We start from the raw sequence: 24,302 nt of genomic DNA, 5'->3' as shown, positions 1-24,302 counted from the left end.
AAAGAAGCACTCAATACTCACTATGAATAATCTCAAGGTAGTATACATTATATATTATCTGTAGTATTATATCTAATAATTCATAATGTATTGGTAATGATATTAATAATGAGAGTTATGGTTTATTTGGAGATTATTCTTGTTTTAATAAATGATCTTCCAGTGAAGACCTGAAAGGCAGCAGGCCAAATTACTCAAAAATCAGTTCATTACACAGCTAGCTTGTTGAACTATAGAGAGCTTTTCTGAAGATTTGGTTTATGGGCTGAGCTGCTTTGAGCTGTTTAAGGCAGCTCCTTTGTAGAGCAGCTGGATTTAATATCTCAAAGATCTTGTATTCCTGGAATTCCCATTACTTGTCAATGGTGGGTTTTCCCTACAATGCATCTCCTGTCTTTATTTTTGCAGAGCGATTTCTGCCCGTCCCACTTTTCCTTCCCTTGTGCCTGCCAGGACTACCTTTGCCCCTTGTCTTGCATGTCTCTCTTTCTAAACTCTTGCTCCTGCCTTTTTAGCCCACCCTTCCCCAGTCCCTTTCTGCCTTGGGTTCTGGTGGATATTCAGTTGCAACAGATTGTCCTAGATACCGTGGAAAGTGTTTGTTGAACAGTTTTCATAAACTGACTATTCTGCACATCAAGCTTTTGGTGAATTGATTTTTGAAAATTGACAGATTGAGAGACACCTTGAAAATTTCAATGCTAAAGAATCATATTATTTCCTTTTTATTGAGAGTGTATTTACCTGACCCCATTTTACAACTTTTCTATTCAGCACAGGTCTTCAATTACTGTCAATCTTTTCTTATCTTACAAAATTTTTCTCAAAGTTGTATTTTTTTTCTCTTTTTAGTTCCTTGGAGAATAATTTTTTCTGGGTCAAGCAACAAACATGATTAAAGAGTCTATGTGCTTTCTTACAGCCTTTATTTTTACGTGTTGGGGACACCATTGCTCTCTTAGCAAAGTTTGTTTCGGCCCTTAATGATATAAAGATCATTTTTCCTGATAGTAAACTATAGTAAAGCGTTCTTATTCTCCACCTTTCCTTTTCCCTTTTCTTCTTCTCTGTCACTTCTTCCTCCTCCTGCTCTAAATAGAAAAACATGATCCTCTTTCATAGTCCCTATTTTATATTACTCTAAATTCATCATGACCTTGATTCTCTGATGCTGCCCTTAATATGACCTACTGATACTTGTGAAAATACTCCGTTATTTCATTTGAATAAGGTCTTTAAAAAATCTGAGTTATTTTCAGAGCTCCTTTTGTAGCCATCTCAATGTTTTTTTTATAAACTTCTTTCAAACAGGTAATATGCATTAGTTTTTGAAAAAAAGTTACAAAGTTTAAAAACATGAAATAATAAGGACAAAAACACCTCAATCTCACCAAAGATAGCTACACATAATACATTACTAAATTTCCTTCCGTTTGTTTATATGCATATATATAATAGGCATTATATATATTATACACACATTTTCTCTTTTAAAAAGAAAGTGGTACCCACTGCTCCCCTTCTTCACAAGATCCCCATAACTTCCACTTCAGCAAATATTCTTCCTCTTTGGTAGAATTCCATTCAAGGCAGAAGTTTTCTCATCACTTCTGCCAAGCTTCATGGTGATGAAACTGTCAAGCAAAGTCAAGAATGTATTCAAGTCAGTACTTTTAGTTGAATAAGATAACCATCTGTGTTGGTTGCGGTTTTCATCAGTGTGCATTTATTAAAGAAAAGAATGTTTGAATAAATGTATGAATGGGTACAAACATGAATTAATCAAAGAATAGGCTGTGGCAGTTTTCTTTTATGCTTCATGAATCAATCATGCATTTTCTTCAACTCTCCAAGTAACTTTCTGTAAACCACTGCAGTGATGTCACTTCTGCTTGTTAACTCTAATACCCTCCCTCACAAGATCTTAAAGGACATTTTGCTATTAACTCTATGATGTTGGAAAATAGCACTGAACTTCTCCAACCTTCATCTTCCATAAAGTGGGGCATAATAATGGTACCTTCACGGTCCTCTTTTGAATATCTATATAAAATGTGTATAAAGTCCTTTACAAAGCTTAAGGTGATATATCCATAAGTTAACTACTATGATATCAAGAGCAAAGATACCTGAAAGGCTGCATTTATGTCTGTATTAAAACCACAACTGCTCTCCTGTGTTACTAATGCTCTGTGAATTGGCAGGTACAGATCTAAGACATTAGTATTATTTTTTGGTTATCATTAGAATTTTCTCATTTTCTTATTTTATATCATAATGTTCTGCTTTGCAGTATTTCAATTGATTTTTTTCTTGGAAATGACTATAATGTTTCAAGCTGAGCATTATAACTTGAAATGATGAACAGTTAATTATGTTATCTTTTAAAAATCTGTTATTATGTAAAAGTCCTCCAATAGAAATTAAGGAGGAGAAAAAATAGAAAATGAAGGCTATGCCACAAAAATTTCTGTCATCAGAATCAAAAGAATTAAGGCAATACATTAGTAAATGGGGTTAGGTAATAAAAGCATAGGATCAATTGACAAAAATGTTAATGTGTTATAAACAGAGGCTAAATAAGAGAATTTGTAGGTCCTCAGACACATCACTTTTTATGTCTTTCCTTTTTATTTTTGGCTGCTAAATTCTCCTTGCCCCAACCGGCCAACCAGTAGTTCCCTTTCAGAGTTGAGATCAAGGACTTATGTTTAAGTATGAAGTCCATGTTCCTTTTTTGTATCTTCTTTTTCTAAAATATTCAGGGAAGCTCCTGAAAAGTCAGAGAAATTCACAGCTTATTAAAAAATAAGAATAGTTACTTTGCAATTTCAAGCTTGTGAGAATACCTATAAATAAGAGCCTATGTCCACGTGCCAGAAAAAAGAAAAAACCCAACTTTTTTTGGCAAGACCCTAATGCAAGTACTACAGCTAACTATGATTAGTTTAGATCCTGAATAAAAAGGCCTAACACCTCAAATCAAGGCTGGCTTCACAGCCATGTGATCTGGCATTGCACTGAAAAGAAACTGTACTTGGTTTAATGCTCTGCTGTCATGTATTAAAATTCTTAATAATTTTAAACAAGGTACCCACATTCTTACTTTTCACTTGGCTCCACAAATTACATAGCTGGTGTTGTCCAAAATCAATTATTCAGACAGCTTTTTAAGCAAGAGCAAAGTGAAGCTTAAGGAATAAATACTGTGCAGGTGCCTGCATAATCAACAAGAGATAAAAAATCTACTCAACATCAATGGATGTAAAACATAGCCTAAAAAATTCTGTAGTACTCTTGTGGAACCATCCCCAGCGACAAATGATTCCTCATTCCACAGACTCACAAAGTGGTGTAAACGAGTTGACCAAAGGCACTCAAAACTTGAGAATTCCACATTAACTTAGTTGACATTTAAATGAGAAAGAGAGAGAAAGAGAAGTAGTGAGAGAGACAAGAATGGACTCACTTCCCAATAAATATCCAATGATGACCATGGAAAATTTACATATTTATGTAATACTAAAAAGAGTCGTGCTAAGGTAAAGTAACTCTTAGGATAGTGTTGTTTTGTTGCATGAGAATAGCAATAATAGCTAATATAGCAATGTCTTCCTCCTTGTGCCAAGCACTGTTTTATGTGCTGTATATGTATTAACTCACTTAATCCTCAGAAAATCTTACCACATAGGTACTAGTTATTATTCCCTCTTTTAGAGAAAAAGGAAGTTAGGCACAGAAAGGTGAAATCACTTGGCAAAACCGTGGTCAATCTTGGAAGCAGGGTTATACCCTGAGAATTGATGACTGTACCCAAAGCAAGTTTTGGCCAGAAAATCATGAAACTTTTGTCTTGAGACCCAGGAATACGATTCAACATTTTCTAGCAATAAATATCAAACCCTTTAATTCTGACTATTGTGTCTTTAAAGAGACCTTTCTAGAAGAAAATATCTTGTCTTAGAATAAACACAGATTTTGATTTATTTTATTTTATCAAGCCCAGCCCAAAAAGCACAGTTTTAAAGATGGGAATGGTCATTGTCTAATGGTTTTCACAGACTTCTTTTTCTCAGCTCACTAGTCTCTAGATTGAGAGAGAACATACATGGCAAAGGTGATAATATTAGCTTAGACTTCTAGGCTGCCTTGGCCTCTCTCCTCTGCCAATAAACAGATTTTAGTCTCTGGGGCCGTCAGATGAGCAACTTCACAGATGCTAAACTTCCTGCAAATTAAGCACATGTAGGTAGAAAAAATTACAATAAGAGCACATGCCACCCTGCTAATGGTTTCAGTAGGGAAATTAGTGAATTAAACTGGTGTTGGAAACCATACCTCTAAATTTTACTTTTATCCACGTTTTATAATGTATTTAGTTTTTGTATGTACCACAGTGGACTTTTCCTTTACATCAGTTGACAATATTGTCCTTTGTTTTCTTCTTTAGAATGATAGATAGATAGATAGCTGTCTGGTTGGCACTCAGAGGTGATCTCTGCTCCAGCCAACTCCTGCAATTAGTTGATGGATAATTCAGCATATTTTTATACCTGTCAAATTAGCTTTATACCAACATCAGCTTTGACAATTCAGAGAGAGAGATCAGTACCTGTTTACTCGGGTTCATGTGAAAATGGAAAATTTAAGCAGAATAGGTTAATTGCCCAACTTAATGGCCAGGTGTAACTGGCTTCTCTATGTACCCATCACCTGCCACTTTCTCTGGATGGTGGGTTTGTTTTATCCTTTCTTTGTTCCTTGTTGGTTGATGTATAGCACCGTCTCTAATTGTAGAAATTGATTCATCTGTAGCAGGTGAATGAGAACACCACATAACAATGGGCAAAATAATTGAAATGGTGTATCTGAGTTGAAATAGCTCTGTTGGCTGTGTTTGGTAAAGAGCCTAATCAGAAATTTCTTGTTGTTTCTTTGAAGTCTTACACTCCCTAGAAAATTGTATTCATCTCAAGTGTTTCCAATATTTGAAATAATTCTGAAAACTCCCTCATAAGCAAAACATAGTGACATTGAAAATTAATATATTTCTCTTTGTCCAAAATTCTTCTAGATAGTTGCCTGAAAATAGTAGGTTCATCATTGTAAGCTATGGCACTGAACTATTTGACCAAATTTTAGTTTTCCTCTACCTCATGAATGCAATACACGTGTGTTCACCATTTTTATTTTGATTTTTGTGAGAGATTCAATTAGGTAACATTTATGGCTTTTTCCAGTTGTAGAATTCCATAGCTAACTGCTCAGTCAATGAAGCAATGGGTACATATGAATCAGATAAAAATGCTTATTAAAAATGTAGATTCCGTACTACTCCTCCAAATATTCTGTTTTAAAAGGATCTGGAAGAGCCAAGATATCTGCATTTTCCTATGTTTCCAGTAATTATTAATTCAGGTCCCCTGGAAATTATACTGCCACAAAGTCACTTGAGATGCCTATGGCTTTCCCTTTGTCTTCTATTGCTCCCTATCATGCTCACAAGCAGCTAAATCTTATGAAGCTTCAAGAAACTTGAGAGCACTGTAGTTGACATTGGATACAGAAACATGCCTAATACCTGGAAAATACCATTGAGAGGTTACAATTAGGTGTGAATGGATAGAGGTTCACAGACAAACTTGTGTAAAATGAAGCATGGTACATACAAGAGTGTCCCAAGAGTTTAGTGAGAGATTGGTCGCTTAGGATTTCAGATGTGGGGGAGGGCTTCCCAGAAGTAGTGATATTTCATTTCATCTTTTTTTTTTTTTGTGGTACGCAGGCCTCTCACTGTTGTAGCCTCTCCCGTTGCGGAGCACAGTCTCTGGACGTGCAGGCTCAGCGGCCATGGCTCACGGGCCCAGCCGCTCCGCGGCATGTGGGATCTTCCCGGACCGGGGCAAGAACCCGTGTCTCCTGCATCGGCAGGCGGACTTTCAACCACTGCGCCACCAGGGAAGCCCCTCATTTCATCTTTGAAGTAACAGCTGGACAGAAGGGAAAATGAAACCTCAGACCAAGAAACGGCACTAACAAATGAATAGAGATGGAGATGCATATTGAATATTTGGGGAGGTGACAGAAAAATCTTGTTAGAGGTCTGTGGTTACAAGAAGCAACCACCAATTAAATATAGAAAAGGAAAAATAAGACTGAAGTTTGCAGGTCTTCAGCACCCAAGATGCTTGCTTTCTCTATCTCAGGGGACCATGTAGACAAAAGAGATCTCCTCTTCTGTCAGAGAGCTCTCATCAAACTGCCCTTTCTTTTCTGTCCTTCTCTGTCACTATCATGAGGGCCAGCTTAGTCTGCATCTCATAGTACATCATGCATATTTGTGGGGTGAAATGGAGTACCCCATCCATACCACAGATTCTTGATGAACAATATAGGCATAACTCTTCATGATCAAGGAAATGCAGAATTTCTATGTGTGTGTATATGTGTGATGTGTCATTTAACTAAGAACTAGGACAAATATTTTGTTAGTATGACAACAGTAGTGTTAAGTTCTTAAGGAACTTAAGAACTTAACTTAAGAACTTAACAGTAGTGTTAAGTTCTTAAGGATTATAATGAGGACTTCCAGATTATCGTTCTGCATGTAAGGAGCATGGAAGTCACCACCATTCAACAAGTAAAATGTTGAACAGACTGGAAAATCAACATTTCATCTTGGATCCATAAGAGAGAGGAGGACATAGGGCAAACCTCTGCCCCCAAGATTGGAGAGAGACACACGAATACAGAGAGAAGCAGCTTACCAGACCAAAGACCCAGGAGTGGAAACCACTGTGCGAACCAGTGCCTGGGTAGAAAACCTGAACTGTAATTCATAAAGGGCTGGAGGCTCAGTGGACAACTCTTGAGAGTTAAAAATTCCAGAGAGACCCAGTCATAGGCGAGCCCCCATAATATTGTGAGACTTACCTCCAGGAACTCAACTAGATTCCCACAGCAAATATTGGAGAAAAATCCCCACATGCTTCCAGCAGGGGGATGGGAAAAAGCACCTTTTTGAAATTAACCAGAGCATTCTGTTCTTCTTAATGTTGTTCAATAATAAGAAGACTAATAAGAAAAAAAAAATTGGTCAAAGGCCTTAAAGACATCTCACTAAAGAAGATTTTGTAAAAAATTAATAAGCTAAAACCTCAATTGAATAGAGTCAGAAGGCCAGAAGGGGAAGCTTTTATGCCCTACAAGGATAGCAAAGTCCAACAGAAAGAAGAAAGACTCCTTTTCTTTCCTGACAGGGACTCAGCCAATGAAAAGCCATGGACTCTGTTTACTGTAGTCCTCCCAACTTCCTCCTACTCCCTATAAGAGCCTCCTCTTTCCCTTACAGTTAGGGGACTTGCACATGGCTTGCCATGGTTGCAGATTCCCTAACTACAATTCTCTGCTGATTTCCAATAAATCCATCTTTACTAGAGGAATATCTAGCAGTCTATTTGTTTCAGGTCAACAATAAACAGATGGTAAATAAGCATATAAAAAGTGTTCTACATCATATGTCATCAAAGAAATGCAAATTGAAAGGACAGTGAGATGCCACTACACACCTAATAGAATGGCCAAAATTTGGAACACTAATAACACCAAGTGCTGGCAAGTATGTGGAGTAACAGGAACTCTCATACATTGTTGGTGGGAATGCAAAATATTACAGCCACTTTGGAAGACAGTTTGACAGTTTCTTATAAAACTAAATATACTCTTACCATATGATCCAGAAATTGTGCTCCTTTGTATTTACCCAAAGGAACTGAAAATTATATTCACACAAAAACCTGCATATGGGTGTTTATAGCGACTTTATTCATAATTGCCAAAATTTGGAAGCAACCAAGATGTCCTTTAGTAGGTGGGTGGATAAATAAACTGTGGTACATCCAGACAATGGAATATTATTCAATGCTAAAAATAAATGAGCTATCAAGCCATGAAATTACATGGAGGAAACTTAAATGCACATTACTAAGTGAAAGAAGCCAATCTGAGAAGGCCGCATACTGTATGACTCCAACTAAATGAGTTTCTGGAAAAGACAAAACTATGGATACAATAGAAAGATCCTTTGCGGTAAGGGGTGGGGGCAGAAGACAAAGGATTTTTAGGGCAGTGAAAATACTTGTATGATATTATTATGATTGGATATACCTTATACATGGGCACAAACCCATAGAAGGTACAACACCAAGAAAGAACTCTAAGGTAAACTAGGCACTTTATAGATTCATCCTTTGGAAAAATGTACCGTTCTTGTGACTGATATTGATATTGGGGGAAACTATGCATGTGTGGAGACTTGGGGGTCTATGGGAAATCTCTGTACTTTCCTCTCAATTTTGTCATAAACCTAAAACTACTCTAAAAAGAGTAAAAAAAAAAAAAAACCACCTGTAATCAAAGGCTAATAAGAGGATATACAATGTTTATATTCAGAGTTATACAAGTGGTTTTCTGAGAAAAAAAATTACTCTATCTTAGTAATAGATGTATTTTATATGATTTAAAAAACCTTGGGAAGAGTCAGCCACAGCCTGAAGTACCTCTTGTTTCTTCTTTTTTCTTCCTTAAGTCAACTAAGTAGCTGATCTCCCCTATTCCTATCCCTTCCAGTCTTCTTTGAGTATCAGTGGCTAAGCTTCTGAGAAAAGTATACAGAGGTCCCTTGTGATAAAATTTCCACAGATGGTTCCACAGCTGGAGTGGTGGGTAGGGTGGGGGAACAGTACAGAATATGACTGTTTCACAGCAAAGGCTGTGGGCAAGAAGAGTACCCTGAAATGTATGTAGCTAAAGAATATTTATGCAAGAAGAAATAAAAATGCTCAGTTAAGTTTAATTAGCAAACATTTTATCAAATGTATACTACTCTCAAGGCAATCACTTTGAAAACTTCCAATGGTTTTATATTTTCTTGTACTCACTCTTCTCTTTTAGTTTAAATTTTCTTCTCTATAGCATATAAAAGCAAGATAACATCTCATTTGAGAAGGGCTTTGGTTGCCATTTGTTTTTATCCTGCAGGCAAAGGTCAGCTATTGAGGGGTTTGAGCACAGAGGACACGGGCCAAAACACTGTGCTGAATGTGTGATCCTATTAACGTTCATCCAGAGACTGGAGGCTGCCCCACCAATTGGATTGGAATTGTCATGTGTGAGGGTTGACTGGGATTTTAAGATGGAAAATAAGCATAGACTTGATTGGAAATAGGTGTTAAAATAATTTGTTCTTGGTGTCTGGCTTCATGTCAGGCGGAAAGATACCAGATAGAATCAAGACCTGAATGCCTAAGTAATAGGTCTTTCTTTTAAAAGTATTTCCACATTATTTTGAACTCTGTTTTTTTCTTCATCAGCTGTTATCAGAACATCTATACACTTTCCTTTATCTCTAAAGTCCACAGGCAGTATTTTCCTTCGTTTGAACATCTTTTTCAAAGTCTTTTCTACTAAACTGAAAATACATTTCTCTTCAAGGGATTTCTTGCCCTCACAGAAGAACTTTGAAAACATGCATGAAAAATTAATATTTTAAATTTTAAATTCTCCTTTTCCAAGGATCTCTCTGTCACTTGAAACTGGCCAAATTCTTTCTATCTTGTAGTCCAGGTGTCTTTAATAAAACAAGATATTAAACCAGTTAAATCATTCTCCAACAATGTTACTGTGAAAATATCTTCAACTCGTGTTATTATTCATCTGATGATTTCAAGGTTCTTTCCACAAAACTTTGCCCTTTTCTGAAACTGTGAGGATAAATGAGAAATATACATCCCCTTTAATCCAAAAACAGGACAAGAAAATGGTCACTGTGCTGGTTCAGAGTTGCCTACCTTCTAGTCTCCTGAGCCTTGAAATAACAACTGTTCATCCATGGGCCATAAAGTGTTGACTGATTTCTTTCCATTAGACTGTTTGACCCTGGAAGTGTTTATTTAAACAAGGAAGGAACTTTAAAAAAAAAGAAAAGAATGTTTAATGAAGCAAAAAAGGCACTATTCATAGGTCAAAGATAGAGAGTGCAAGATTCTTGTGTGGTGCAGGGTCAGTAAGGAGGACGCAACTAACATTTAAGTGTCTGCCACATACCAGGATTCACTTGGTGGTTCACTTAGGCTATCTCATCTAATTCTCAGAAACACCGTCAAAATATTTGTTTTTACCACTGCATAAAAGATGAAATTACTTATTTTTCCCTGGGTTAATGTTAGGATAAAGAAAAGAGCTAGCATTACCCATAAATATTCTGTTCCAATACTTAAATATTTATTTTATTTCTATATGCCTATGAATCATACATATGAAAATATTTCTGTATATAGTTTTCTTATATTCTCCCTAAAACATCTTAACTACTAAAGATTCTATTTTTATTTTTTTAACATTTTGGTTACAAGAGAAAGCAAGGCAGATGGCAATTGACAGGTACATCTCAAACAGTGGTCTGTGGATGCTATGTAGAAAAGGAGGTTCTATGATAAATTTTTTTAAGTCTATATTAAACAATAATAACAGGTGAGACTTGGAGCTATTAATGTGTTAATGTGCACTGTGAATCTTCAAGAAGGGAGACAGGGTGAAGAATTTATCAAAGTTATGTGAGGGAAGTCCTACATCACCCAGGAAGTCTCCATTAGTATACAGTGCAAAGAATACTCACATCGTCAACTCTGGTGATTGTTTTCTCATGTACAAATGTACAATAACTTATTTATCTAATCTCTTATTGCAGAACATTTATCTTATTTCCAAGGTACATATCTACATGTACATAGACATTTTAATGTGAATGTATGTGAGCTTGTGCGTGTGTTTGTATGTATCTTTCCTTACTTTTCTATAATTTCCTTAGCATAAATTCCTAAAAGGGGGATTTCTGGGACAAAGGACATGTACTGTTTTAATATATATTGCAAAACTGCCTTCCAAAAAGATTATTGCAATTTGAACTTCTACTTGGAGGATGTGAGCAGGCCCTCACACATCCATCATCTCTTCCTCTTCTATTTCTTTGCAGTTTTTAACTTTATGTAATTTGTTAATTTAATCAACATTTTTTTTACTTAATAAAAAATATATTCTATATCACTTTATATATATTGATTTAATTATATACATATATATTATAATATATTATTTAATATGTACTTTCTAAGAACATGTATAGGTTATTATCCCAAGAAGAAATCTGAATAGCAAATAAATATGGAAAAGATTTCCATTTCACCAATTTTCATGGATAAGAAAATTAAAATCATATATATATTTAATAATAATATAACAATTATATAGTGATGTATAACATATTTATTATGATGATATATTGTTATATACATAAAGCATAATATACTTTATAATATAAAGCATATAATTTATAATAAACATATAAAATAAATAAAGTATATAATTATACTTTATAAAATAATAAATATATGTTGTATATTACTTTATATGTATCATCTTAATTATCTTATCTATAAAAATTGGTAAGAGGGAAATCTTTTCCACACTTATTTGTCATTCAGATTTATTCTTGGGATAATAACCTATACATGTTCTTATTATATTTTTCTGTTAGAAACCCCACCTTTTAAATATGATTTGTAAGTATCCTTTATAAATTAAGAACAGTATTAATCATATATCCATCATTATTGTTGCATATATTTTTCATCTCAGGTCCATTAAACATAATGTACCAACTCAGGTCAGGACATCAGCTGTGCAATTCTTCAATAGGCAAAGACTATTTTTTTCAATGTGACTATGAAATTTGGTTTGGGTCTACCAGAGACATATATCCCAATGAATGGTATCTCAGTCTACAGTCTCATAGGTTAATCAGTTTCAAATTAATTTCTGTGTTCCTACATTGCAATCTCATTGTTGCTGGAGTGAAGCTAAGTTTCATAGATTAACACTGCAAAAAGACCAAACATTTATATAGAACTGTAAGTTTTCAAACACTTAGACAAACATTGTCTCAGGCATAATAACAATGATGCATGCATGAAGTAAATGGCCATTGGTTCTCATCCTCCTCTTGCATCTTTCTTTACAACATGCTCATAATTTTCCATTTCTTGAAAAAACATGCTCCTTCCCATAACAGTCTTTAAATCAATGTTCCCTCAGTTAGGGATGCATGTTATCTCAAATCAGATAAATATGAATAATTAATTCCTATTCTCTTTCAAATCTCACCTCAACTCACCTCTGCCCTAGATTTCCTTAAGTGATTACTCCTACTATAAAATGTGTAGCACGATGTACTTCTCATTAATAGCATATGTCTCAATTGTTATATTAGAATATTGTGATTATTTACTCCCTTACTCTATTGTAAATTCCTTGAGTGCTGAGAAATTGACCATTTTTGCTTACCATTGTATCCCAGGGGCCAAACACTGAGCCTAGCACAGCGTAAAGATTCAAAAATATTTATGAAAGAGTGGATATGTGTCATTATTATACTAATTTTACAGATAAACATTGGGACTCAGGAAAGCAAATGTTTCTGTAGTTAATGATTATACAAACAATAACTAGGACAACTGAGACTTGCATACTTCCACAGTGTTTCTAAATTCTATGTTTTCCCAATTTTATAGATATCCCAGATATTTTCCATTGCCTACTCTTTTTTTTTTTTTTTTCTGATTTTTTCTTTCTCTTTTTTGGACTTTAATGTGGTCAGTTATGGAATGGAATGGAAGGTGTCATTACTGAGAGTCCAAAGTCAAACATGAGAAAAAAATGTTGGAATAGTCATAGTTCCATCCAGAAAAGCAACAAATTATTTTTTAGAATGTTTTCTAGCAAACCCCAAATCCTCGGGTTTGTGTTTTGGTTTTTTGGCCAAGGCTTAAGAAGTTAAGTTTTATTAGAAATACATTTGCTTCAGTTTTTCAATTAGGTGTCTCCGGAGCCAACTCTCTATGGCATGGATTGCTCTTTCTTCCTTTCCTTTCTTTATTTCTTTTCTTCTTCACATCGAATGATTATTTTATGCATTACATGAACTTACTTTCTGTACCTCAGTTTTTCCATTTGGAAATGTAGTGGCTAACATATCACATTTTTTTTTTGTTTTTGCGGTATGCGGGCCTCTCACTGTTGTGGCCTCTCCCGTTGCGGAGCACAGGCTCCGGACGCGCAGGCTCAGCGGCCATGGCTCACGGGCCCAGCCGCTCCACAGTATGTGGGATCCTCCCGGACCGGAGCACGAACCCGTGTCCCCTGCTTCGGCAGGTGGACTCAACCACTGCGCCACCAGGGAAGCTCCATATCACATTTTATACATTATTAATGCTGGAAATTTCATAATTGCAATGAACTTGACTGAATGTCCTACTAAGAATGAATTTAGAAGGGCTGGAAGAGATGGTCAGGTAAGGACAGAAAAAACGTAGTTTATCAAAATGAAAAAAGATTGGGGTAAACTGATTTAGGTATAATGTCTGACACCAGTATGGAAAGTTTACTTGCCCAGCCCCTGTTAATGAGGCTGATACTAGAGACTCTGGCCTGGGAAATAATCAATGGTGGCATCGTGTTGGAGAGTTCATGATAACAGAGACCATTTATGTGATGTCTGTCTTTTTATGTAAAGTTATGGGGTGGGGGGCAAGCATGCAGGTAAGGGGAGGTGGCAAGAAATAGGAAGGATTCTATATATGCAGGCTTTATTTGGGCCAATATTAAGATCTTAGATGACATACCAGACAGTTAGTACTACAAATCAGTGATAAGGAAAGAAAGAATGAACTTAGAACAACAACAACAAAAGGTCAGTACATCACTTATGGCTAAAAGAGCAATAAAGGCTTTTCTATGGTTTCAATAATCTTTGATCTCCTTACTATTGAGGTCATACTGATACCTAACGTCAAGAATGCAACAGACAGGGCTGGATCCCTGAATCCAGAATGAGTGATTTCACTCATTTCTTCCTGCTTCAACCTGTGGCTTTAATCAAGCACTGAAGGAAAAGGAAAGCCTTAAGGCATTTTAAACATCCCATTGAATACTTCATTCTTTCAAATAAGATATTTCCTCTCATCAGAAAGCCCCAAAATATGTCATTAGAAGCTAAGAGGAGAAAGAAGAAAGGCAATGGTTTCAAAAGTTTAATAAACAGAATCCAAATAGAACCAATGTAGGGGAAACTTTTTTAAAATATTTATTTAATTGTTGGTTTTCATTTTTTAGAATTTAGACCAGGTTGGAAGTTGGAAATTGCCAAGGGTCTGTGTATTGTAGATGCTCTAATAGCCGAGCTTCACTGGCCTCCACACACCCAAAGAACTGTGTTCTTGATGGATGAGAATTATAATCACTTTAAAGAAGTATATTTTTAATTTTAGAAATCCATGATTAAACTACAATATCAAGAATAGCAAAAGGTACTCACTATTCCAGAATACTCTGTCTTCTTTACTATCCTCTATAATACTTGCCTCAACTCTGAGTACATTTTTGTGTTTGTGTGAATGATATATAACTATCTTTAATTTTTCAATTCAATATTGCTACACAGAAAGATATAAGATAGAGGGCACTATCTTGAAACTGCTTCTTTTTTTTTGTACTGTCTTCAAAATCCAGTGTGTGTTTTATATTTACAGCACATCTTAATTCTTTTTTTTTGGAGGGGGTTCATGCCACATAGCTTGCGGGATCTCAGTTCTCCAGCCAGGAATTGAACTTGGGCCATGGCAGTGAAAGCCCGGAATCCTAACTACTAGGCCACCAGGGAACTCCCCTTGAAACTGCTTCTTAACAAATGTTGTACTGGCATGGAAAAGTCAGCTAAATCACAACATCCAAGATTTTTCTACCCAGTTACTGTATAGTCAGTGACAATCATATAGAAATAGAAGAATGTTTTAAAAGTTTATAACTTCCAAAATATAAACACATTCAAGATTTCAAGATTTAGGAGGATGAGATGGGCCCCCAGACTATTGAGAACATGGCATATCTGGCCATCAGAATTATGAGGTTAGCTTCTGTGTTTCAACTTCCTTCTAAAAAGTAAGAGCATTAAGTAAAATTTCAGTGAAATGTTACCTCTTACTACCAACAGGGTTATGGGAAATTCTAGGAAGAATTGTGATGCACTCTTCATCAAGAGAGATTAAGGGAACACAGTGCCATTGGTAGCTGTGAAAGATCTAGGTTTAAATATATTCAAAGAATTAATCAAGACCCTTAAGGATTTTCCTAGCCTGCTCTCGTGTCACTTCCCTCTCACTTTCCTTTCCCTTATGTCCTTGCTCAGGATTCTGATGATGTGTTCCCTGCCACCAACATGAGAAGAGAAGAGAGAAATATGTAACACTAAAGTGTCAGTGACCTGAAGTGTTTGCCAGTGAGGGATATTTTCATTTGAAGGAGTATAACAAGAGAGGACACTGCTCTACCCAACAAAATTAGCCTTGAGCAATAGTACTGCAGTCACACTGGCACCAGGTGAAAAACGTGCTTCTCAGCAAAGAGCTTTCTCTACACTGCTCAAATAGTACTATGCAGTGTTGATTACTATGCCTGACAGTAAGGCAGGCACTGATACAAATCCAGCCACCTTATTAAGAATAAGTGCATTTTTGTTTCAGAAATTGATTCGGCATATAGTACATAGCAAATAAACTGATCTAATACTTCTGTAAAAAAATGATAAATTATTGAAAATGTGACCTGATAAAGACTTTAAAAATAATTTTTCTTCTGAGGTTTTAACTTCTGACTTCAGAAATTATGTGAATCACTGAATTTTGAAATTAGAAGGCAAGCTATAACTTTTAGAGTTCCCTTAGGCTAACATGATAGTAAGCAATTTTATTTTGGCATTGCTGTAATTTATCACGTCAATAACAGTCTTGTAGCAAGTGGGGTTTACCCCTGAGTAATTAATACCCCCAGGCCTGTTAGTCTTCCTTATAGGCCAAAATAATTGCTAAAGGAAGATGAGCAATCTAGGACCTGTTGTATCATTGAGTTTTTAAATGTTCTAAATATACCAATCTCTCCCTCCCTACTTCTATTTACTGCCCTGGAGAGGAACATTAGGATGACATGTTGCCCAAAGTGGAATAGTTAATAGCATGCCCATCAGGCATAAGAAAAATTTAAAAATGAAATAAATAACTCTATTAGGTGAAAGGCTAGTAAGCTGATATATTGTATGTGGGTTTATGCCCGTGGCATCAGTAGCTAAACACAATTTTTGGCGTTCTTAGAGGAGTACGGCCTAATAAAAGAGCTCAGCTGGTCAAAACCTCATGCCTTACCAAACTGGTGGTATTTGAGTCAAGGCTTAGACTCTAGGGACTACTTTCAATACTTAGAACTGAATGAATACTATTCAGAGCCAGTATGGAATGAGCAACCCATAACTATACATGCTCCCAGATGAAACTTACAGAGAAGGAATAACATCAGAATGGTTATGTATATAATATTTCAGCACAGACCAATTGAATACCTGGCTTAAACAGAACCATTATCACTATTTGACAGATACCTACTCAATTGGGAAAGAGGATACAATTGATCCTTGTCTTACAAATCCCAGTTCCCACTGATCAGGTAGAGTAATATTCTATATTTCATGGACCTAAGGATATGAATTACATACCTCAATAAACTTAGGAGTAGCAGGGACTTTAAGGGAATGATCACATTGAGGACATCCAGTTATTCAGCATAGGCAATTCTATTCCCATGGTGACATAATTGATTTGTTCCTGATACTGAAGACTGAGTATCCAATGAAAGGGAAAACCAAAGAGTTATCTCAAGTATTCAGTTATCTCTGTATTCTTCTGGATCCAAACATCATTTATATTCTCATTGCTTGAAAAAATCCACCTCCTTGCTTTGACCTAGAAAGCAGTGGTCCCTTAGGGTAGGTATCACACTGTAGAGGGCCCTAGTGTGTCCCACCTCTGGTCAACGCTTTCCAAGTAATATGGAGTTTGGGGAGCTGAGAGAATACGCTCACTCAAAGCCTGTGTACCCTCCTTCAAACTACACTCCAGGTTTGTTCTGGAATTGTTTGTGTACAAACAACTCTGTGTAAATTTCCAGGACTTACACATGCCCTTCACTAGCTCTGTTTTCCCAAGAATATTATGTTAGTGATGGAGAAAACAAAGGTGAAATATTCAAGCTAATGGGGATTATAGGAAAAGGCTGTAAAAATAAAAATATTTACAGAAAGGAGGGAGCAGTTTCACAGATGCAGGGAATTTGATTTATATATGAAGAATTAGAAAGGAAAGAATACAAATAAAGTATACACGATCATGTTTTAAAATGTTCTAAATGTCTAGGAGAACCAAACATTTCTACACAAACTCAATAAGAAAGAAAGCATCATAATCATCAACAACAAATATATAACTGCGAATAACCAAAAATCTGACTAGACTCAGTCATCTCCTCTATAAGAATAGGTATGATATGAAAGATACAGTTGTGGAATTATGAGGAGAAAATATTGTGAGGAAATAATACTATTTTGGGAAACAATAAAATAGTGGCCCAAAGGTGTCCATATTCTAAACCCTGGAATCTGTGAATATGTTACTTTATATGACAAAGGGGACTTTCCAGATGTGATTGAGATTATGGATTTTAAGGGGAGATTATCCTGGCCCAGTATAATCACATGATTTCTTAAAAGCTGAGAACTTTTCTAGACAGCGGTCGGAGATGTTACGATGGAAGAAGGTCATGGCTAACATTAACGATGGGGGAAAGGGCTGCAAGTCAAAGAATGTAGCAGCCTTTAGAAATGGGAAAGTGCAAGAAAATATTCTCCATTACAGCCTTCAGAAAGAAACTTGGTCCTATAGGCACTTAGCCTACTAAGACATGTGTCAAACTTCTAACCTACAGAAACATAAGACAATAAATTTGTTTTAAACCCCTAAATCTGTGATAATTTATGATGGCAGTAATAGAAAATCAGTAACTGTATCAAGAGTTATCACTCATTGGAAAATGGAATAGTGAAAACATTTTCGGACACTCTTTGTCTTAGAAACTACTGCAAAAGACACAGGATGAAGTACTTAAATATTAATCTAATCAAAGAAAGATGATTATAAATAAAGAATAATTATAATAGCTGCCATTTGTTAAATGATATTTATTATGTGCCAGGCATATGATGAATGTTTTAGATACATTATCTAATATAATTTTTAAAATCCCTAAGAGGCAGTTATTTTTAATCTCATTTTATACATAAAGGAATTTAATCTCAGCAAGTGAAGGTTACACGACTAATAATCAGAGAACATATAATGCCAGTCTGTATCTGTCTGACTTAAACATCCTTACTCATAGCATATGTCTCTTCCAAGACTGGGGAAGTCAAAGTAAGAGGACTAGTAATGAGCCATGAACCTAATTAACCACAGAGGTAATAACATAAATATCAAGAATATTGAGGCAGATGTATAGATTTGAAATTACAATAATGATAAGCATTTGGTTAAAATTTTCTAAATTAAATTTTTTATTATTCTGAAAATGTGACAAAGAGGAATGATGAAGGAAAGTAATTAAATTACAATTTACTCTTATACTGAAAAACATGTTATATCTATAACTATACTTATATTACATATAAATAGTAAAGGCAGTCAGTTTCATTTTTAATGTCGGTAATTAGATGAAAATAATCTTAAGTATTTAATTTCAAAATGTCATCTGGTTATCAAATTCTAGTATAGCCTTTCCCAATTTATCACTTAATGCAACATGTTCACCATTATAAACAAAAGAAATGACAAGCAACTATATAGAGCAGAAATCATGGAACAGTGTGGGAAATATATGTTCAAACATCTCCATTATAATGACATGTATAATTAATTCCTTCTGTGGGACAGAGTGAAATAATTTCCATGAGTATGTCAGAATTTCTACTTTAACCCAATAGGGAATCAACTCAACTGGAGAATAAAAATATCACAACTAAATTCTTAGTTAACATTCAAAATACATTTCCTCCCTCACCAAAAGCACTCTTCGGTTCTAAGGCAAAAATGTGCAAAAAGGGAAGATCTAAAATAAAATGACCTTCAGAAGTCTTGGGCAAACTATCTAAGTTGTAGTCTGAGCACAGGAAACAATGCAAGCTGTCCTGCCCACTGCCAGGCTGCCCTGCTGTGTGAGAGACGGGGAGGGGCTGGATGTGTACACAGGAGAACAGAGAGAGCATATCTCCTGCGTTCATACAAAATTGACAAAATTTAGAAAATCTTATTTCATATTTTCCTGAATGCCTGTGACCATGTATCACACAAGGTCACTTAAACTTCATATTCAAGTAAATAGTAATCAAACAAACAAGCAAAACTAAAAACAACCTGCACAGAATTCAGGGATTTGCATTGTTGTAAACACAGTTCACAACAAAGACTTGCATGTTATGAATCATTTTGTGTCGAACAGCATGGCACAGAGATATGTGAACATGTATTTGTAACTTTACTAAAATTTTCTCAGATTTACCAGATCAAAAATTCAAACAACAAAATAAAGGACAAAATGGATGTTAAAATAACTGAAAATATTCAATTGTGTTAAAGGCCAATGCAGTTATTAAATAATGGTCATATAATAGGCATAGAGAAAATGCAATTAAATTCTGGGAAGAAAAAGGTAAAAGAAAAAGAATATAGTTAGAGATTGAAAAATATAAAAATGGGAAAATAAAATTAGTTTCATATATATATCAGTAATGGTGGCTTGAAAATAAAATACTGATTTTTAATGTCATTTTTTATTCACATAATAAATTCTTCTATGGACTAGAATGTATCTTGATGTTACATTATCTTCTTTTTATCAGAATTTTTAATTGGATTTTAATAGAATTTAATAGATTTCTTAGTAGAATCTGTCATACATTTAAAATTTTTTCTTTTCTTTTTTAAATTTTATTTTATATTGGAGTATAGTTGATTAACAGTGTTGTGTTTCAGGTGTACAGCAAAGTGATTCAGTTATACATATAGTTGTATCTATTCTTTTTCAAATTCTTTTCCCATTTAGGTTATTACAGATTATTGAGCAGAGTTTCCTACACTATACAGTAGGTCCTTGTTGGTTATCTATTTTAAATATAGCACTGTGTATATGTTTGGGGCTTACATTATCTTCTTTTGATATATCTTCTATTCTTGTTGCAATAACATAGTTTAATTATGATACCTTTATAATAAATTTTACTTCCAATTCTTTATTACTCTTCTTCTATTCAGAATTTTCTCTGCAATTATCACCTTCTCATATCCCCAGAGATATTTTGGAATGATTCTGTCAAATTAAGAAAAAACAAACAAATGAAACACTGAGATTACATAAACAGTATAAATTAGTTTGAAGACAAATGACATCTATTATTTTTAGTCTTCTCATTTATTCAAAATATTACTTTTAGAAAAAATTTGGTTATATCTTAATAGACATTATATATATTATACTTACTATGTTATATGTTAACTATTCAGTACTTATATATACTACACATATACAATAAATGTTATATTTACTATATATTGTATGTTATATTTTGTTATATTCATTCTTGTTAGGTGTACATATAAATAGTCTATATTTTGGTTACTATTATGAATTGAATAGTTTTATTTTTCTTTTCTTTTTCAAGTAGTTCAAATAACATTACATGAATGAATAATTAGCATATTTCTATTTCGCTTTGCTGCTCTCAACAGAACATACATACTCTTTATAAACCCAAGAATAATTGGTACACAATGACAGAAAAGACTTAAAATATTAAAAAACTCAGAAAATTCTGAAAAACAAAATTTTATAAGCCACATTTCTTTAGAAGAATGAGGCAAAGCTTTAGATTATCCACAGAATTAAAAAAATAAATAGCACACACTTCTAGAATACGAATTTTTTTTTAATTTTTAAAAATTTTTATTAGAGGATAGTTGGTTTACAATGTTGTATTAGCTTCTACTGTATAACAAAGTGTATCAGTTGTACATATACATATATCCACTCTTTTTTAGATTCTTTTCCCATATAGGTCATTACAGAATACTGAGAAGAGTTCCCTGTGCCATACGGTAGGTCCTTATTAGTTATCTATTTTATACATAGTAGTGTGTATTTGGCAATCCCAGTCTCCCAGTTTATCCCTCCCCCCACCCCCACTTTCCCCTTGGGTAACCATAAGTTTGTTATGAACTTAAATGAGTATTCCAATGTTTTGAAGACATTTAAATTTAAATCTGTTTTATGGATAATTTCTCCTTTGTTTGTTTATACCTTTATGTTCCGTACAACTTTTTACAGTAAACATGGATTCCTTTTTCTGTACAAAGAAAATGCTTTTCACAAAATTTTAATTGAATTTATGTAGTAAGTGTTTTACAACAACAATAGTACAAATGTTTTCTTTGTGGTAAATGTTTAAACATGTACAAATTTATTTGACATATATAATTCAATTCAAATGAGTTGCTCATAAAATTGTTCACAAAAGTATATTTTAAGTCATTTGACCAACATTACAAGATGTATTTTCAAGGTTCTTTTCTTTAAATTTCTGAATTTCAATAAAATTAATAACCATTACCTGAGTCACATTATTTTCTTAACACTTACTATGAACAAAACACTGGCCTTGCCACTTGCAAGAGGTTAAATGGTATAACTCAAAGTCCTTATTCTTCAAGGTTATACAATGTTATATGAAATTCAAATCAAAAATAAAAATTAAATATCTTTTTAACTATTGGCTACAATGACAAAGATAACAGAGTGCAACTGTTATTTGTTAACTACTTAAATTTCAAAACTCAACTAGCTTTTGGAATGAGATGGAATACTTAATAAAGAAGTTATAACATTTAGGGGAAAATCCATATCATATTTAGGGGAAAGTATTGGTTAAAGAAAGATTATAATCACCAACAAAACCCAGTTGCTGCACATCTTAATGGTTAAGAGTATTGATTAGAATCTTACTGCAGAAATCAAATCTTGACCATGTCTCTTACTAGCTCTGGGACCTTGAGCAACTGATTTAACCTCTCTATGCTTCACCATCATCATCTGTATAATCGGGATTTGAGGTTAATAGAATTTATCATAGGATTGTTTTAACTGAGTTAATATTTTTTAAATGATTAGAATAGTAATTTGCAAAACTTGTATTTGCATTACTATTATTTTTATTGTTATAATTGTGATGGTAGAAGTATTAAGAAGTAATTTTGAGTTCTTGAGTAAGATTCTGGAAGCATCCTGAATTCACACTCCGTACAACTTTAGCTCCAGCCTTTAGGATCTATGTTGAGTGGGAATCTGAATTAGGTCAGCTGTTTATTGGATACTTCCCCATTAAGACAAACTATAAGTGTCTTGTATTCTTTAGAAGTAGGTTTTTAGAAACAAACAAAAAACTGGATTGTAATGCTGTTCTGGAAGATAGAACAATTTAATAAATCTGAAACCAAATGAATGTCAAATGCTGTTCCAGGTTCAGCTAGAGCAGATGTTGAAACGTTGAGAAAAGCCCCCTTGAGAGTCAGTTTTGCACTTCAAAACAGAGAAAATTATCAAGCAAACTCAGCATTAGAGGGAAAATGTAGATGGGTTTTACTGTAATGACTTTGTAAATAATAGTTCTAAATATAAATGGAGATTTTATAGACGATCATTTTAGAAAATGTACTCTGCAGTGAATAATGATGTTTGATTAGACTGTTTTTTAAAATTAACAATTCCTAAAGAAACTGTATCAGTAAATTAGAGTGGTTAGAGGAAGCAAAATGAAAAAATAAAAATACTTGGGCTTCCCTGGTAGCGCAGTGGTTGAGAGTCCGCCTGCCGTTGCAGGGGACGTGGGTTCGTGCCCCGGTCCGAGAAGAGCCCACATGCCGCGGAGCGGCTGGACCCGTGAGCCACGGCCGCTGAGCCTGTGCGTCCGGAGACTGTGCTCTGCAACGGGAAAGGCCACAACAGTGAAAGGCTCGCGTACCGCAACAAACAAACAAACAAACAAAAAAACTTTTCCAAGGGGAAGAACCTTGAAAAAATATTTTTAAAATAAAGATCCCAGGGATTTGCATAGAGATTCTGATGGAATAACCTGGGGCGGGGCCAGGGTATCTTCTATGTCAGCAAGCCCCTGAATATGCTGAGCCAGCTGGTGACAGACTGCTCTTTGAGAAACACTGTCCAGGTGATTGTGTGTGCTTCTGTGTTCTGGAAGGGAGAAGCCTTCGCTGGAATCAGCTGGGCTGATAATGAAGCAGAGAAAAGCAGGAAAAGAACCAAAAAGATAGAAAAGAAAAATATGAAATCTAGAAAATATTAATTTCAAGCAGGTATTCTGCAATGATACCTATAGGAAATTCTTTCAGTTTGCTATGACATAATAATTGTGATGGACCAGAAAAAAACAGTAAAACGCACCCCAACTGGAAATTACTTAAATGTCTAATGAAAAAGACATTGTTTAGTGAACTAATGAAAACCATGTAATCTTTGGAAATTATGATGAAACACGAGTAGTGTTTATTGATATGTTATTTGAATAATATTTGAAAAGAATTTATAAGTATGTATGCAAGTACAAATAAATTAAATGTATAGTGCAAAAACTGTTGTGAAATTGGAATGATAGGTAATATTTTTATTTTGTAGGAAATTATTATTATTATATTTTTTTTGCGGTACACGGGCCTCTCACTGTTGTGGCCTCTCCCATCACGGAGCACAGGCTCCGGACGCGCAGGCTCAGCGGCCATGGCTCACAGGCCTAGCCGCTCCACGGCATGTGCGATCTTCCCGGACCGGGGCACGAACCCGTGTCCCCTGCATCGGCAGGCGGACTCTCAACCACCAGGGAAGCCCGGAAATTATTTTTTAATGATATATAATTATTTCAACAACATATCATGTCATTTTGATTAATAATCTATTTTAAATTGGCACTTTAATGTTCTTTTATGCCATTTAAAAGGCACTTTTATGTCCTTTACCAGATTTATTGCCATGTGTTTACAAACACAATGAATTTTTTAAAATATACACAGTCTGAAAAAAATTAAGCATCATTTGGTAACCTATAATAGGTTGCCTAAATATTTCTGAGCAGATGCTTCCTCAGATAATTACGCAAATGTAAAATTATGAATTAGAGAATGTGATGATAAATACAATATATATACATATACTACACACACACACACGCACACACAAATACGCAATTTTGTGTTTAT

This window comes from Leucopleurus acutus (genome assembly GCF_964270905.1).
Source record: "Leucopleurus acutus genome assembly, chromosome: 5".
Taxonomy (NCBI): domain Eukaryota; kingdom Metazoa; phylum Chordata; class Mammalia; order Artiodactyla; family Delphinidae; genus Leucopleurus; species Leucopleurus acutus.
The sequence above is the reverse complement of the archived record's forward strand: the minus strand, read 5'-3'. Positions refer to the sequence as shown.